Below are 12,228 nucleotides of genomic sequence, written 5' to 3' on the forward strand. Positions count from 1 at the left end.
GGAACGCTGGCCATATACAATCCCCTGTCTCTCCAAAAGCTGTCTCATTTTGCTATTGGAATTTGAATATATCCAGAAATAAGTCTTTGCTTTGTCTTCTATTTGCCAGGTTTCTCTTAAGCTTTGCATTGTTTCAGAACAAAATTCAAGCCCTGATTATTATATTCCGTGTGTGTGCATTATGTCACATAACAGCACACAGGATTAATGAAAACTGTGATTAAAACAGGATTTGTATTTGGTACAACATCATAATTCAGCACCAAGATGAACCCAAAAGCTCAGCTCAGAGTTGCTGCAAATATCTGCAGCGTTTATACAATTCTGGTCAATATTTCTTCGTACAGTCAGAACACAGCAAATTTCACATGCAAGCAGTTCACACGTGTTTTATTTCACCAAATGGTGATAAACAGCTTTCAGAACAAAACCTATGCAGCCCCTGATTTTGACTGCACAAAAATCATAGCATTGCAGTTAGATTTTTAATCAATACCACAAAACTTTTTGAGAATATTAAAATACCTTCAGAAGTGAATCCACAATATCCCTTGGATTCGGGGCTCTGCACAAGGAATACAGGATGAATCTGGTGCTTCCAGGCCATGCATGCTGAAATTACCATTGGCCTTGCTCTCAAACATGAACCAAAAAACCCTATCCAAGTTACTGGCGGTTCCATGGAAACCATCAAAAGGGGACAGAAGAATTATTGTTATCCGCATCAAAGCTGAGGAGATTTGTTAAACCAATATTCTAGTATTCTGTGGCTAAAATACCATCTGTTTCTTTTTCATACAGTTATTTCCCTAGAAGTTGCCATAACGTGATGCACAACCACAAGAACACTACCAGTGAAAACACGAAATCCTGCCCTGTCCTGAAAGGAAATGGAAATTTTCCAGAATGGCTATTTTTCAGCACGAGATGTACATGGACACAGATTAGACACACTATTTAAGAATGGCAGGATTGTCAGGAAAAGGATGAACTCTGTCAACCTGCTCAGCTCGTTGCAAATTGGGGGTCTAAGACAACATTTCAGTAGTTTTGTACTTTGAGCATTATTCAAGGCCCATTCTTGGTTTACTAAAAACATGGTTTTGTAAGTGCATTTTATGCAAGTGTGGTCACACTCAACCATTGTCAGAGACAACACGGACAGCCTGAAAGAGAAACATTGCAGTTCCCAGAGTTTATAGTATCAGGCTCTCTTTCCTTTGGTTTTGATTTCAACAAGCCAGCAGAACCGTCTTTAATTGCAATGCACATAAACAAGAAAACAAGCAGGGAGGGAAAGCTCATTCCCTGACCTTTCTCCTGGAAACTTTTCCTTTTCCTTCCTTCTATTATCTTACGGTATCAGAGAAGGATATTTTATGTTTATGACTAAAGATTGACAGATATTCAAGTAATTTCTCCATTTAAAGTAAGAGGGTTAACTTGCGACAGTTTCTGCCATTTTTAGCTCAGCTCCTGATATAGCCAATTAAGGTAGATACTGATGCCAGAGTAAGAAAACTCTGCTTTCTGGCCTCCCATGTTCACTTCTAACAGTGCAGATCTCTACAATGAATAGCTTTCTTTTCTGGACGCCTTCCAACCAGATCACCACCATCTTGCAAGCTAAGCAAGTTTCTTAGCTTGCAGCTCAATATAACTTGAAAACATGTATTTTCTTATCCCACTATCAATGCCTTGCAGAACCTCACGTACATATTGCTCTGATTTCTCTTGTCCTGTATTCCTCTTGCCCTTCCCTTCTATTTTCTGGGAAAAGAATCTCAGTGCTGCCATTACCAGGGAAGTTCAGCAAAAACTAAGCCACCATGAATCACAGTTTCTCTTTTCACATCAGCTTTTCAGCTGAAACCAGACATGAGATAACGTTAAAAATCTTCTTTTCCATCAATGACATTGATTAGCTGGGTAACAAGTAACTGTCATTCCCTGTCCTCTCAACAAAACAAATACAACGAAAACATACTATATAACACGACGCATGCTGACTTAAACAGCTCTACTCATCATCGGAAGAACAAATAAATAATCAAGCATAAAGTGAAACTCATGTTAAACGTAGAATTTATCCTTACAGTTTACTACTTAAAAACTAGCCCTGACATTCACAGGATGATTTTTAGCTGAACTGTGCTGCTTTAAAAATGGAAGCATCAGCGAGTATTGATCAGGAGAGCAGCATTCTCCTCCCACGTCAGCGGGTGATGGGTTGGATTCTCAGACAGAAAAAGTGCAAGCATGAAACACCACCCATTAAACCCAGCTGAGATGCAGGTGCATACATGACATGACAAAATTCCAAAAAATTGAAAGGTTTCACTTCTAAGACACCCAGGATAGCGCCTTGAACACACAGATCGCCATTAAGGCTCCATCTGAAACCAGAAAAACATTTTATGGTAATTTCAGAGAGACTTTCACAGGCTTTCAGATATAGTATATAATTTCAAATCAATTTCCCAGGACAATGCTTACATCTTCATTGAGTTCACCTCACACAGGCTGCCATGCAGATCACTGACACTGACTGCACATTCCAAGAAAACGGCAACATGTAGGTCATGCTGTGACCCACAAAGAAGTACGTGACACAATTCAAAAGGGATCTGTTAACACAGAACGTGGCAAACATGGCTGAATACCACTAGGGCAGTAATACTTACCACTGAATATGCACAGATGCTAATTAGCTATCAGCTGTGCCTCTGGAACACTTACTGGACACACTCTAAACTTACAGGTTCACTCTTAAAAAGCACTTCCAAATTAATTAATGCAACCTTTTCCTACCAAATAGTAATCAGCACAATTGTTCTTTCAGCCATAAATTACTCAATGTTCATCAAGTGCAAAAGTCCCCATACACTCTTTGCTCATCTGAGATTGATTATAATTTCCTATCAGAGCAAGATGAGAAGGGAATATTAGTAAGGGTTGTATTAAATTAAAGCAAATTCTCCTAGCTGATTCTCCAAAAATGACTGCATCTCATTTTGTTCCTCACCACTGCACAGAGGCAGATTAGAGCAGCTTGCAGAACCTTGAATATTAAGTACAAATAAATACAGCATAAAAAAGGCCCAAGGACTTATCTACAAATTACAGAACCTCAAGAACAAAAGTAACATTCATGTTCATGGAAATTTAAGTGTATATTATGTATCAATACAATCTTAAATCTTTTTAGTCACTAAAATATTTGTAAATCAAGCCTACCCCAAATACACACAAAACAGAACAGTGGTAATTTTAATTTCTATTAGCTGTAGCATTAAAAGTTCCAACAATTCTGCATACACTACAGACATAAATATTCTGCATCCATTAAAAAAAACCCAAGTTAGTGAATTTTTGCAAACCAGTGCACATGCACAAAACCAAACAACCCTGAAGCTCTGCCTCCCCAGTTTCTTCCAACTTTATTTGCTTGCTCATTATTGATTACCCTAAACCACCTGGGACCTCAATGCAGTTTTCAACAGCTGTTGTTTCTTCTTCTCAGTTTTAATTTCCATGTTACTTACACCTTTTGTTTACAGTCCATGCAGTGCAAGGTTTAACAAAGTCTTTCCCCTGAACACTTAAAAGAATATTACAATAAACAATTTTAACGAAACTCAACGAATAGCTTGGCAAATGGAGTACAGGTGTTAAATGGTAACTGTGAGATGTTGCCTCCTCCTTACTCAAGATGCGAGGAATGCATAAAGTGACAATGGCACAACATGCATTTGGCATCAGCCATTCTCAATTAATTCAAAAATTAGTTTTGTTATTTTTGATAAAATAATCTGAGATAATGTCATACTTTGCATTATCATTAACTTAAAAGAACACCTGGCATACCATAGCAGCTCTTCTATCTAAACAATTTTCTTTCCCAGGTACATCAGTTTGCTTTACTATTCACCAGTTACATTTCATTCAAGGTTAGAAATGGAATTGTGGTCCCTCCAGTCTTCATTTGTACTCCTTGTTTGTTGGTGTTTAATAAACTCTTAACTATGCAGCTGTGTACTAAAATGTTTGCTGTGCTCATTTGTCTCTTTCTTATTTAACTATGCTACGTGGACAGTCACACAGATCAGTTCACTTTGTTTCTCTCCTGACAGCCACTGATTCAGACTGTTGAACATCAAGAACTCGCTGTGATCTCCAAATGTTGTCTTCCAAATAAAACACAGGTCCTAAAGTTTCCAGCATGTGTGACAGTTTCTCAGCTACCCACCGGTGATCCAAATGCATGGAAGCAAATCCTACAGCACCACAGATTTTAGTGAGATTAATGGAAAGCCTGCATTCCTGAAAGTGCTCACATCATTATTTTTCCGTTAAAGTTCATCAGATGTTTTAGAATCAAATTGCACACTGCAATCCAGACCGGTTTTCTTTCATTTACCGAGAACCTGTATTTGTGCACATTTAACTTGACAGCGTTCAGTGTGGCTAGACCATAGAGCTTTTTCATGACCCTTCCAACATGCTGTTGAATTTTCTATTTAGAGCCCCACCTCCTGGCACAAAGATTTCTAGTCCTTGTATTTCAAAGGAGAAATTCAAATAGGCCTTAAAGACGAAAACTAGAAGTACTACTTGAATTAAATTTTTTCTGCCCTCTTGGATTCAGGATATTGAGAGCCGATGACAGAGAATTGCACAGATGCTTTGCACAGATGTAGATGATTACTGTAAAGAGAGTCCACCTCTGAGGATGGGAAGATAAATTTCTTATAATCTGGCAAAGACCAGATCTTCAAGTGATACAGGTTTATACAGGAGCTCTGAAGAGGTTACTTGCTGGGAATTAGAGCAAGCTATTGATTGAGAAACACATAATGCAAACATGCCATGAGTAACCATTGTACTCAAATTTACATTGAGTAAAGTAATTGTTTTTTAAAACAAAGCATTTGCCCTGCAGTCTTGTAATCCAGATATTGCATTGCCATGCACAAAGATTAAAGAGAAATCTGATGAAACCCAAAAGATACAAAGAATGACTGACTCTAGAAAGTGATCCAAAATTCAGATATCTGCTAAGGACTATTTTGCTGCCTCACAACTTTACAAAGCAAATAGAAAGCTCAAATATAGACCACAATGAAAAATGACCATAATGCAGTAATGAAAGCCAAGTTATAAGCCTCATCAGTCTCCCAAAATTTTGTTAAAAAGAAGAGACAAAAAGAAGTTAGAATTAACAAACTACTCAGATTTCAACTGCTCGAGGTACACCCGAGTTATACCAGCCTGGTGATAGATAGAATCTATCACCATGAATGTTTTCAGTTGGAGGACTATTTTTATAAATTATAAAACACAACATCAACTGCCTGTTAAATGGATGAATATAAATCAGAATTCAAAATTATTCTGGGCATCATTTTGACAGTTATGTTTCACAGCATTTTCCTGACTTGAATACCTTGAGGTCATTTATCCTTCGTAATGACAGAGAAATTATGCGGCATCTTTCCAGCTACATTAAGGTCTTGATAATAAAATATTTGTCAGAACCCTGCATACATTTACACATTACAATAGCCAATCACCTCCTTAACACACAACCATGTTTTAGCTGTACCTTATGTTCAGTTCCTAATAAGTAGGATACAGAGGTTCTTATTCAGAAGATTGTTTAGCTGGGAATGGCCTCTGGAAGCAGAGGAATTATCAGAAGCACTGATAGGTGACAGGGTCGAGGTTATTATAAGGGAGGCTGAGGCAGCGCGTTAGCATTTAAGGTACCACAGAGCCTGAAATTAAGCTTGGGGTGGACTCTGGAAATACCCTGCTCGAGTTCATCTCCAAGACGAGGGCTGTGTTTCTCTACCTTAAAGCACCAGCAGAACAGTCAGTCCAAGATCCGCAGGTCAGAAAGGTTGCAACATCTGTCACTGGCAGCCTGGTCCTTCCAGCTAAGAGCTCTGCTGACAGCCAGAGAATCCCAGCAGTCCACCACATTGCCACAGCTCTGAGACAAGGGCAAGGCCAAAGCCAAAGGGCAATCACGGCAACAGCTCCTGGCAGCCACCTTCTCCTATGGAAATCGCAACAGAAACTTTCCAGCCTTTCCTCCCTGAGGCTCCTCCTTTGGATTTTGCTCACACTGGGAGCTAGGGTAGAGTTGGCTGCAACCCCATTAACTTGATTAGAATCACAGAACAATCTCAAGCTGGAAGGGACCCATAAGGATCATCAAGTCCAACTCCCTACTAGTTGCAGGACTACCTAACAGTAAGCCATAAGACTAAGAGCATCATCCAGATGCTCCTGAACTCTGACAGGCTTGGTGCCATGACCACTTCCCTGGGGAGCCTGCTCCAGGGACTGACAGCTTTCTCAGTGAAGAACCTTTTCCTAATGTCCAACCTGAACTTCCCCTGACACAGCTTCATTCCATTCCCTTGTGTCCTGTTGCTGGTCATCAGGGAGAGGAGATCAGCACCTCTCCCTCCACTGCCCCGCATTGAGAAGGTGTAGACTGTGATGAGGTTACCCTCAGCCTTCTCCAGGCTGAAGAAACCAAGCAACCTTAGCCATCCCTCCCAAGTCTTGCCCTGAAGACCTTCCACCATCTTGGTTATCCTCCTCTGAACACACTGTGATGTCCTTCTTCTGTTGAGGTGCCATGGAGTCTTTTGTTTGCTATGGAACTACTTCTAGAGCACTTATGCCTTATGCCCTCTTCAACAGTTACCATCTAGCCACCCTCAGACTGCACCAATATCATAACTATTCCCAGAGAACCTCTTAGAATCACTAGATATTCACCTCACTCAAGCACCAATCTGAACCTGGTCAAGTGCCAGCAAAGCTAGCTTTTACAGCACAGTAGGCCTAGATTTGAAATTCATATGTAGAGCAGCAGGCCAGATCAATAGAAACAAAACCTGAGTCAGAGTAGAAGCAATAAGCCTAACATTGTTGCCTGAAAAGGGACAAAACATTCTCCTGATAGGCCACCCAGGCTGCTAGACCAGGCGCGGTATTCACACCAGTGCAGAATCTGACCCAGCAAATCTGGGAATGAGGCTCCAATGTGTCACCTTACAGTGATGCATAGGGCAGCATCAGAACGCAAATGTTTAAAAAAAATGCATCTCGTTCATTTTTTCCTTACAAGAGCCCAGATTAAGCTTTTAAAATACATACTTCCCTATGTTTCCAGCCCACAAGGTATACCCAGCATCTTTTACATATTTGCATTCACAGCAAAAACTAGACACAGATTACAAATGAGCATTCAGCGCCATACGACAGCTCACAGGACCAAGATCTGCCCTAAGCAGCCATAATGGAACTGAGGGATAGCAACCCAGAAATTCAAATTGCACAGCTGCCTGAGCGGCGTCTCAGCAGTTAATGGCTGTGAGAAGAGGCATGTGCTGCACGTACAAAGAGATGCATCTTGCGGGGCCTGCATTTGCAAGAGGGATGTCTTACACACACACACAGCCACAGCCACAGCCACAGCCACAGCCACAGCCACAGCCACAGCCACAGCGGCCGGCGCGCAGCGCATGTCCACAGGTACAAGCTGGGCAAGACCCACCGCGCGAGGCTGCGCGCATGAAGGGACAGGCAGAGATGCACCGCGGGTAAAAATAAACCGGGGGCACGCCCCTGGAGCGGCTCTGCCCTCCCCCGGCACCGCACCGGGCCCGGCCCGACCTCCCCGCTGCGGGCCCTGCTCACAGCACGTTCGGCCCTGGAAACCCTCCCTCGGGCAGGACGCCGCACCTGCCCCCCGCGCGGGGAGGCAAGACAATGGCCAACCGGGCACAATGGTGCGTGACCAGAGGGAGGCTGAGGCACGCAGGCTGCCTGCCACACCTCTCCATCCCCACCATCCTCCCCATCACCGGCTCCGCTCGTCTCTCCTCCCCTCCATCACCTCCATCTCCAGCTCACCTGCACCCTCCCTCTCCCCCACCGACCCCAAGCCCCGCGCCACTGCCCGAGCCCCATCCCCGCTCCCCCGCAGCAGGCCGAAGTCATTGTTCCGCCGCCCGCGGTGACCGGGCGGCCCTCCCCGCTGCCGCCGCTCACCGAGCCGCGGCCAGGACAGGATGCCGAGCGGCGAGGGACGAGCACAGCGCATCCATCTTCCCGCCGCCGCGACGGCTCCAGCGCCCAGCACCGGCCCCGCCGGCCTCCTGCGCGCCGACGCTGACGGCGGGCGCCCGCCCCGCCGCCTCCCCGCGGCTGAGGCCTGCGCTGCCGGGCCGGGGTCTGCGGCAGGCCCCGCCCCGCCGCCGCAGAGCCGCGCTCCCGGCCGCCATGGCAACGCCGCGACGGATGGCGGCGGCGAGAGGAGCCCCGGGGCGAGCCGGGCGCGCCGCGGCCGCAGTGCCCGTGCGGCGGAGGGGCCGTGCGAGTGCCCGGCACGGTGCTGCGGGCGGCCGGGCGCGGCTCCGGAGCTCTGCCTGCCTCGAGCACCTGTGCAGGCCGCGGGGAGGGCACCGCAGGCGGACACAGCGGCCCCAGAGAACGAGCCGTGGGCGACTTGTGCTGCCGGGGGCCGTGACCCTCAGTGCGAGGGCGTCCCATCGCTCCCTGGGGGACAAGCTCTAGCCCGGACCGAGCGAGCAGGAGCTGTTCATACCCCTCAGTGATCTGCAAGAGCGGTCGCACTTCTGCCGGCGAGGGGTCGAGCGAGCCATGGCCACAGGGTCCTGCTCTTCACGTTCCTCATAAGCTCCCTCATCCCCATCCCCTGACCAGTGCAGCGACATCCCTGGAAGAGCGCGGTCGGCTGAGAAGAGCAAACGCGTCAAGAGCTGCAATCGTGACCTTTTTGGCATTTCACGGAGATAAGGATTGCTGTTAGGGCTGATAAGGTGTTCGTGTTTCTGCAAAAATAGACTCCCTTTTTGTGGACAAAGTGATAACAAATGTGGGTTTGGGTCCTGGGTGTTGGGTTTTTTTCTAACATGCAGCAACATGCAGGAAAACAAAAAGAAAAAAAAAAAAACAACCAACCAAACAAAAACCCAACCCAAACATTTATAGAAACTGAAAGATAGTTTCGTATTGGAGTTGTAGATTATCTCCATTCCACAATGTATTTCCCTCGTGAATGACAAAATCAGAACAAAACTAGCAGCAAAGGCTGAATTTTGAGTCATCTATACTGAACACCGATTTCCATCAGAGCCCCCCCCTCAGGATCTAGTGGTTGGCCCTCACTTTAAGTGCCGGTGCTTCAAACCTTCACCATGAAGTCTCTCAGAAGAGGAGGAAACCTAGCACTGGAAACAAGAGTTCTCAGTGTAACAAGTCTGGGACAGTATGCCTGACCAGGATATCCCAGCTTCAGCCTCCTCCCCTGCACAGTGAAGGCATTTAGTTTTTCTCAGTGTGATGCAAGACATAGAGTTTGGTTGATTTTTTGTTGGGCAGGATCTGTAACATTGTACAAGAGATCCTTTACAGGGTTTTCATAACAAATACACCACGGGCGGTTAACACACCGTGACTGAAAAAAGCTTCAGTGCCCAAGTAAAACAAAGTTCTGGTTTTTAACAACTGCTGTAATCTGTATACATCTAGCCTAAATGTTTTATTTTTCAAGTTTTGGCTACTGATTGCATAGCTCTGCACATGAGAAATGGAAGGTCTGGAATATACCGGAAACGGAAAAAACAACTCTGAAGAACACCAAGACACATAATGTGGCACAAGTGCTCTGGGACTGCAGGCACAGAGAGTTTACTTTCTCAAGAAAACTAGTTTAACTCTGCAGCCTGAGTGTACAGGGGAGAAACAGATTTTTGCAGCAATGTATTTCTGTTGCGGGTATCTCAGCTCCACTGAAACAACATTTGGAGGGTACAGACAGGCAAATTCCAAAGTGAAGCATTAAGCAAAGATAAATCAGAATATGGACAAATTCATATTCATGGCACTGGAACAGGTCCACATCTACAATCAGAAAGACAGAAGTAGCAGAAAAGGGATACTTGCTTACAACCAAGAATCCTTTCCTAACCATGTGTAGGAAAAAGCCTGGCTTTGGTTACTACAGTGCTCAAGCAGAAGAGAACAGAGGAGCTGTTGACCTAACATTCAGAAGTTCTGACAGCTGAATGATCTTGCCCCACCTCCTGCCTATACCAAGCTCACTCTCTGTTCTGTTCCTTTATTGCAGAATGTCTCCTCACATGGTAATAACTGCTGGCTGAGAAACGAGAACTCTTTGGCAATGGTGGACTGACAGTAAATGGTAGCAATAGATATTACTGGATCAGTGGCTAAATACACTAATAAATGCCAGAGATGGCAATCCATCTAGGCCACAACTTCAGTAGAAGATTTGGCAAGCTCCTAAACTGCGAAGAAAGGAATGTAGAAAATCATGTAACACATCAAGATGTCAGTGAAAGCCCTCGTAAACAGCCCAGGAAACAGCAAGGGTCAGTTGTAGTTCTGGAAAGTCCTGCATCTTACCAGGTAGAAATACTGAAAGAAAGACTACGCCAATCTTGGAACAAGCAGTTGCACTAATAGCAATTAAAGCTTTGGAAAAGTGTTCCAAAAATTTAACCAAATGGGTCTTTTTGATTTATTTTACAGGATGATCTCCAAAGGACGATAACTTCAAGAGAAGTAGCTGGACCTATTAGTAGCATTGTTGATTTCAGTGATGTCCTTTGAAGCACAAGTACAGAAAGACTCTAGGAGAGATTAGCAATGAACTATGACTGAACTAGAATAAACCCAGACAGAACCAGGACAGAAGGAAAGCTCCGTAAGTCAGTACTGGAGGACACATATCTGTCTAGAAATCAATTTGTTTCCAAAATTTAATCTCATGATGCACAATGTTAACTGATAAATGTCACTGATGTAAAAAACAGCATCTCTTTAGAAGATCTTGTCCTGAGTTCAGCAGTAGCAGTAATTTTTCTCCTTTTTAGTAGCTGGTGCAGTGCTGTGGTTTTGACTTCCAGCCTGGGAACAGCACTGATAACACCGATGTTTTTAGTTACTGCTCAGTAATGTTTAGTCTGACCAAGGACTTTCTGAGTCTCATGCTCTGCCAGGGAGGAAGGGAAGCCAGGAGGAAGCAGAGACAGGACACCTGGAGGTATTCCACACCACAGCACGTCATGTCCCGAGCAGTTACCCAGAAGGGCTAGATCACTGCTCGGGTCGGGCTGGATATTGGTCGGCGGGTGGTGAGTGGTTGTATTCTCTTCACTCATTATTTCCCTTATCATTATTATTATTGGTGGTAGCAGCAGTGGTTGTATTATACCTTAGTTACTGGACTGCTCTTATCTCAACCCATGGTAGTTATATTGTTTCGATTCTCCTCCCCATCCCTTTGGCGGGGGTGGGGGGGGAAATGAGCTGTGTGACTGACTGGGCTTAAACCAAGACAGATAGGTGTCAATATAGTAACAAAATAGAACATTTTAATGATACTTTTCCCCACACATACAAACTCTCACAAAGCATTAAGAAGCCAGTGTTAATAGTTCTCTGTAAGACTGATTGTTCCTAGAAAGCATAGTTTGAAAGTTTTCCTTCAATGCCTCAAGTATTAGAATTCTTTCATAGCATTCTAATGATTATTTATCCTAAATATAATGTAATGATTATTTATCCTAAATAGAAAGCTTTTTTTTTTTGCTTTAGCAGAAGACAAAATTAGCAGATTTATTTTGCTGCATGAATTGTTTCATTTACATTATAAGAACTTGCTGTTTGTGTGGCGTAAGAATTGATCATTGTCATTACTGAGCTTTAAGGTCTCTGGTATTTATAGCAAGATGTGACATTTATATATGATAGGATACTAAAAAGCTAATAGACTGGCTTGTAGTTTTAAATATACTAACAGGCAATATTAAAAAAAATGAGGTCCCATTACATCCTCAGTTTTAGGACAGTAAGTAACCTCTACTTATGTGCAGTTTGCTCCTCGTTCTTAAAAAAATCACTCCCACCTTGTGTAATGGATGTCACTACCAGCAGGGACTGTCACACTTAGAGAGCTTCCATAGCAGAGATGCCCACCAGTACACGTCCATCACACACACCTTTGAACTTGGCACCAAGTGCCATTATCTAAGCTAGAGGTAAGGGACACAAAATGGTGACTTCACAGTCCTCATAACACAACTTTGACAACCCTACTGCATCTTTTACAGGTATTTAAATTAGGTGTATCTGGAATAAGTGTCCTCCACATCAGGG

The 12,228-nt window shown here is 44.0% G+C and overlaps 1 protein-coding gene across 5 annotated transcripts in view; it reads right to left on the minus strand.

Annotated features, from left to right (window-relative positions):
- Positions 1-8,207, minus strand: part of JAKMIP2 (janus kinase and microtubule interacting protein 2) — a 49,464-nt gene extending 41,257 nt beyond the window's left edge. For 4 of the 5 annotated variants that reach the window (XM_065690540.1, XM_065690536.1, XM_065690538.1 and 1 more), the window contains exon 1: positions 8,074-8,207. The gene's annotated coding sequence lies outside the window, so the exon portion shown is untranslated. Of the gene's footprint in view, positions 1-2,684; positions 2,719-8,073 lie in introns of those variants that run through there. The other variant, XM_065690537.1, reaches the window with a different exon arrangement.
- Between the last annotated feature and the right edge of the window lie 4,021 nt (positions 8,208-12,228).

This window comes from Lathamus discolor, chromosome 10 (assembly GCF_037157495.1).
Source record: "Lathamus discolor isolate bLatDis1 chromosome 10, bLatDis1.hap1, whole genome shotgun sequence".
Classification (NCBI taxonomy): domain Eukaryota; kingdom Metazoa; phylum Chordata; class Aves; order Psittaciformes; family Psittacidae; genus Lathamus; species Lathamus discolor.